The sequence below is a fragment of the Microtus pennsylvanicus genome, chromosome 3 (genome assembly GCF_037038515.1).
Source record: "Microtus pennsylvanicus isolate mMicPen1 chromosome 3, mMicPen1.hap1, whole genome shotgun sequence".
In the NCBI taxonomy this organism is placed as follows: Eukaryota; Metazoa; Chordata; class Mammalia; order Rodentia; family Cricetidae; genus Microtus; species Microtus pennsylvanicus.
In genome coordinates, this window is record NC_134581.1 from 46,651,620 (window position 1) to 46,657,790 (window position 6,171).

The 6,171-nt window shown below is 41.5% G+C and overlaps 1 pseudogene; it reads right to left on the reverse strand.

The window, feature by feature from the left end:
• Nucleotides 1-2,238: 2,238 nt before the first annotated feature.
• Nucleotides 2,239-3,471, reverse strand: LOC142847004 (ribonucleoside-diphosphate reductase subunit M2 pseudogene; annotated as a pseudogene).
• Nucleotides 3,472-6,171: the final 2,700 nt, after the last annotated feature.

The window sequence follows — 6,171 nt, forward strand, 5'->3', positions numbered from 1 at the left end:
TCCCATCATATGCAGAGCTGAATAACTTGAAAACACACTTAACACTTTGGGACAGAGAGGGCAACACTGGCTGGACAGAGGCAGATGGGAAGGAAGGAGGGACCTCAGAAAGATATGAGCAGGAAGGAAATGGCCCCAGGAAGATCTAGGGAGAAAGGATGGGGTTCGTGGTTCATTAGTGTTCTGGAGACACAAACCAGATCACTTACAGTAATTTTAAATATCTCTGAAAAGGGAAGGCAGCATCCCAGATAAAAGAGACATTGCGTACAAAGAGAAGACAGGATGGAAGGCATTTCTGGAACAGAAAGTGTCAAGACATGGCCCAGCGAGTGGCTGGAGGAAGACTGTAGATGGGAGAGTGGAAGATACCACGCAGGCTATGGGAGGTGAATCTGGAAATTCTTTCCTACAATAACAGTAGATTTCTAATAGTCGAGATAAATATAAAACCATGCAAGCCAAGAAAAAGAATAAGGCTTCAGAGATCGGAATGCTGGAAACATGTGGTAGCTCTGGAAAACCAGAGAGCAAATCAAACCCGCCTGGTGAAGATAACGACATTTTAGAACCTCGATCTTCCCAAGTCTCCTCAGAGGAAAGGCAATCCCGTATCCTGGGGCACACTGACCATAGAGCACAAAGCTTTCTCCTTCTATCTGAAGCTAGACAACCCTTTGCACACAAAAGTATGGCATTTTTAAAAAAAGATTGACTTTAGCTTTTCATTCATGTTTATGTGTGCACATCTCTCTGTATGTACCTGTGTCAGCTAGAAAAGAGTGTGATCCCTGGAGATGGAGTTACAACACTGTAAGCTACCCGATGTGGGTGCTGGGAACCAAACATTGGTCCTCTCTAAGAGCAAGAAGTGCTCTTGACTGCAAAGCCATGTCTCCAGGGCCAAGTACAGCATCTTATTATTAAAAACAAAAGCAAAACAAAAATCCCACAAACTCTAGTTTTCCTATTCATTTTAAAACACACGTTAATAATAAAATTTTAATAACTTTCTTCCATAAATAAATTTTCTCATTAGCGAAGCTCTTTACACACAAACTAAAAATTTTATTTGCAGAGACTATCAAGTTTATGCACGATAGTAAAAAATTTGCTACAATAACAAACGGGTGTTGTGATGGTTAATATCGACGGTCAGTGTGCCAGGGTCTACCGTCCCCTGGGAGACAAACTTCCTGGCATGTTTGTGAAGGAGTTTGTAGATTGGACTAATTGAAGTGAGAGGACCCATCCTAAAAGTGGGTGACACCATTTCACAAGCTGGGGCCTGGACACCTGCCTCTGCTTCCCTGCTGAGGAGGCTCTGGGACCTCTCTGTCGCCAGGCCTTCTCACAGTGATGAATTGCGTCCTTATACTGTGAGCCAAGCGAACCCATTCCTTTCTTAGGTTGCTTTTGTCGGCTGTTTCATTGTAGCGATGAGAAAGCTTAGTTAATACAGATGCCTAGTTACCTGTTTTCATTTTGTAATCTGTGGACTCTAGAGCAGTCTTGGGTGGACCACCTGTTCTGCCGCTTCATGTTCACCTGACCCTCATCTTCCATGGTGATTCAGTATGCTAGGATTCCTTTGGCCAAGTTGAATGTTGATGTGAGTTCTGCAGGTGTGTTAAGTGATTGTCGCCTGGCAGTCCAAGCGAGCACACGGGCTGCAGTGGAAGATCTCAGGAGAAAAAGGTAAAGTCTATGCTGAGATTTTAATGCTTCATTTTGTTGATATTCTTTACAGAGCTGGAGTTTTTTCCAGTCTGCAGTGTGAGGGAGAGATAAGATTTTGCTTTTTAAAACTTCGCCCTCCCCCCCCAGCATTTAGGAGACGAACCAGGCTTTTCCCATTGGCTTACATGACCTCCAGCTAGCAACCATGTTAACTAACCAGCATGTGTGGGTGAGATTCTAAGCTCCCTAATGTTGATCTGTTAGAAATCAGTGCTATATTTGAAATCATCGCTTCACAGCCAACTTTGAGGACTGTGTTAGACTCATAGATCTGTCTTTTTTCTTAGTAAATAATCTCTTGTTTACTCATCAACTTGATCTAGTTTTAGAAGTTGTATACTAAAATTGAACTTATAATTCTCCATGAAAAAAATAAAACTTGTTACAATTTTGCCTGATGTTGGATGAATTTATAGGCCAATTTGGAAAGGACTGACATTTTTATCTTTCTACATAAAAATTAAATTTGTCCATTAGCTACATCTTTTTTTTTTGCTTTTGCTGATTTTTTTATGACAAGGGGAGAACAATAATCAGCAAAGAGCAGGCAGTTTACTCAGAAGTCAGCATCCAAGGTGAAAGAATTCTCTGCTGAATTTGACATCACCCCCATCCTCTGATACTCGCCCACTCGCTTCTCAAAGAAGTTTGTCTTTCCTTCTAGTGAAATATTTTCCATGAAGTCAAACGGATTTTCTACTTTGAAAATCTTGCTGAACCCTAGCTCCAGCATAAGCCTGTCGGCCACGAATTCGATGTAGTGCTTCATCAGGGTTCAGTTCATCCCGATGAGCTTCACAGGCAGGGCCTCCGTGAGAAACTCCTGCTCTATCCTCACTGCGTTGATAATGATTTCTTGTACTCTTTGCTCCGACGGCTTGTGTACCAGGTGCCTGAACATCAGGCAGGCAAAGTCACAGTGTAAACCCTCATCTCTGCTAATAAGCTCGTTGGAAAACGTAAGGCCAGGCATCAGTCCCTGTTTCTTGAGCCAGAATATTGACGCAAAAGAGCCAGAGAAGAAGATCCCTTCCACAGCAGCAAAGGCCACAACTCGTTCTCCATAGGTAGCTTCTTTGTCCCCAATCCAACACAGGGCCCAGTCGGCCTTCTTTTTTCACACAAGGCATTGTCTCAGTAGCATTGAAGAGATAGTCCCTCTCTTTGGAATCTTTAATGTAAGTGTCGATGAGGAGACTGTACATTTCAGAATGTTATGTTTTCCATGGCAATTTGGAAGCCATAGAAACAGCGGGCCTCTGTGACCTGAACTTCCTGGCTAAAGCGCTCCACCAGGTTTTCATTGACTATGCCATCACTCGCCGCAAAGAAAGCCAGGACCTGAGATATAAAATGTCTCTCGTCGAGTTTCAGCGCTTCCCAGTGTTGAATATCCTTGGAGAGGTCAACCTCCTCAGCCGTCCAGAAGGAGGCCTCGGCTTTCTTGTACATCTGCCAGATATCATGGTATTCGATAGGAAAGACCACGAAGCGGCGGGGATTTTCTCTCAGTAAGGGCTCATCCTCAAGGCTGGGCTTAGTGGATTCTTTACTTTCCGGTTCGGCCGGGTCCAGGAAGATTCTCCTCGCAACCTTGCTCGCCAGGATGCGGGTCCTGCTGAGACTCGGGGGCCTGTTCTCCTTCTCGGACAGGTGGAGTCGCTTCAGCGGCGACACCCTCAGCTGCTGCTGGTCGGTGATGGTGGCAAACAGGACACGGGCGGAGATCATGGTGAGCGAGGGCCCAGGCTACGGAGAGGGTGGCGGAGTGGCTAGAACCCGGAGCACCTAGCTACATCTTTTTAATTCTTTTAAAGTTCTCATGATTCTAGCTTATAAAATCACTACATATATTTTGCTTCATTCACTGATTTATTATTTTATTTGGAAGGCTTTATAAAATTAGTAGTTTATATTAAGAAACATCTCTATTTTAAGGGAACAATTTTACATAATTAACTATTACATTTAAATTTTCGTAAATGTATTTTAAGAGGTTGAACAAGCTTTTCAGATGTATCTCTTACTGTGAATAGATATCCAACGTATTGAATTTTTATTCATCTGTTGAAGGTTACACAATGTGGGATTTACACCAATTATTGTTCTGATATTAAATATCCTCGTATCTCCAATATGCATTCAATTGAAATATATCTTAGAACATTTAAATTTGACTTAACAATCTCTTGTTTAGGATATATGTGTCATTTTTTCAGATACAGGATAGATACTAGATGCTTGATTGTTAGAAAGATAGGTGAGTGATAGAAGATATATGTTAGATGACAGTTGATGGGAGATAGTTGATACATAGATAATGGATGGATAGATGGAGATATATATATATGATCTATAAAAGACTGAAGGTGATGATTGATAGGTAGGTAGGTAGAGAGATAGATGATAGACTTGTTAGATGATAGATAGATAGATAGATAGATAGATAGATAGATAGATAGATAGATAGATAGATACGAATAGAAATGGACACAGAGGATGTGGAAAGAGATGAAATATCATCTTCCTTTAGATTGGCCGCAGTTACTGTATCCTTTTTCCTCTCCACATCCAACTCCCTCATCTGAAATGTGCATCTCCCAGCTTTTGAAAATGGCAGACATTTCAAAGGATTTGTTACCTGTAACTAAATCAATTTTAACAAGATTCAAAAAGCAATGTCTCCAACTTCATAATTAGGCACTCACACTAAATATTCCACTTTTTCAGCAATATACGAATTAACAATCGCCAATATCATTTATTAGTGACAAAGAATTGCTGCCTGTAATGAAATTACACCCCTGAGAAGAATCCACTGCCATAGTTTAGTTGTGAGGAACCTGCTTGAGAGTGCCTGAAAATGTCTCATTTTGCGTTTCTCAGAATTGGTCCTTAATGGAATCTCAGCTCTATTAAAGAGAGATAATGTTCTATGGTAAATAACTCACTGAAAGCCTTTGGTGAAGAAACTTGTCAGTCTTCTGTAGGAAGCCATGGTGCTGAGATCTCTACTGTCCCAGGAGAATTCAAGTCATAATTGGGAAAAAACATGAGCAATAGAAAAGACCTGGAGAAGAGGCCTACAGGGGCTGAGGAGGACAAAAATTGAGGCTCTGTGCTAAAGCCCCAGGACAGCACTGAAACAGCTCAGAGCAGCAAATGGTGAACCGTGGCATCCCTTTGGCCTGATGCCTGAGTCTCGTGGCCCCTATGTAATTTGTTGGCCAGCCTTAAGGGCTCCTCCCATTTTATCCTTGAAAAGAGGGATAGAGGGGTGCAATGTGAGTTTCAAGGCTGGGGTGGAGAGACCAAGATATCCACCTGAGACCAGTCACTAACATGGGCAAAGCAGAGCTATGAGGCTGGGCATGCCAGGAGATCCTGAACCTAGGTACCAGGATTCCGGACGTTAAGAGCTAAGTGTCATATTCAGAAGGGTGATCCAGCTCAGAGCCACCAGGAGGAAGTAAAAATCTGAAGTTCCAGTATTTTAAGTAGTGTACGGTCCTTTGGGTCTCTCTTTTGTTGTTATTGTATAAGAAATTCATATGCATTTTCTGTAATGTTCTTAAGCTATCCTGAAACTATGAAGTGTTTGGTGAGTGTAATTTTTATGTTTAAAATAATTAAATTAAATTGTATTTTAAAAACTTGAGCATTTTAAAACTAACAACCAGTGCAGCTAAGATTCAAAACCCAGTTTATTTGAGAAGCCCGAGTCTGCTTTCTCCTCTACAGATGACTCTCCCATTTGAGTCTTAAGAGAGACAGCCACAGAAAAGGCTGAGAAACACACATTTTCTTTTCTAGAAAGGTAGCTTGGGTAGATTTTCTTTCTTACTTTCTTATTTCTCATACTCTTTCTCAAGATGCATGGTATTTGTTGAGCACAACAGACATCTAATAGACACTTAAGGAGTGCAATCAAATTTAGGATAAATTAGCTAAGGACTAATGTATAAGTAATTCCCTACCCAATGTAATTACAAAAATGGTGTCTCATGTGGTACAGGGATACTGCCCCTGAAGGAGCTTAGGAACTGAGAATTTGTGATTGGTTGAGGAAAAAAAATGTTTTCTTCCCATAGATGAGCAGTTTTATTTACTGAAAATGGGTTTGGAGATTGTCAAGGGTCATATCTGGATTTAAACAATTTGCCACAAATAGGAAAAGCAATTGTCACTACTGTGGATTAATTTTCAGGACAAAATTTGCATCTCTTTCCTCTGGGGTTAGCGTTGCCATGGTGATGTCATGGCATCAGGTTTTGCACAGAGGGTTATAGCTTCTTACCTGTCAACTTTTCTGTGAGCTGGGAGGGAAAAATTTCTGGAACATTCCCGGGAAGAACTCTATGTGTTTCAGTCGGAGTAAAGGCTCAGCGGTGGGTTGGGGTATCAGACTCTACCATCCCCTCTATTTTAATG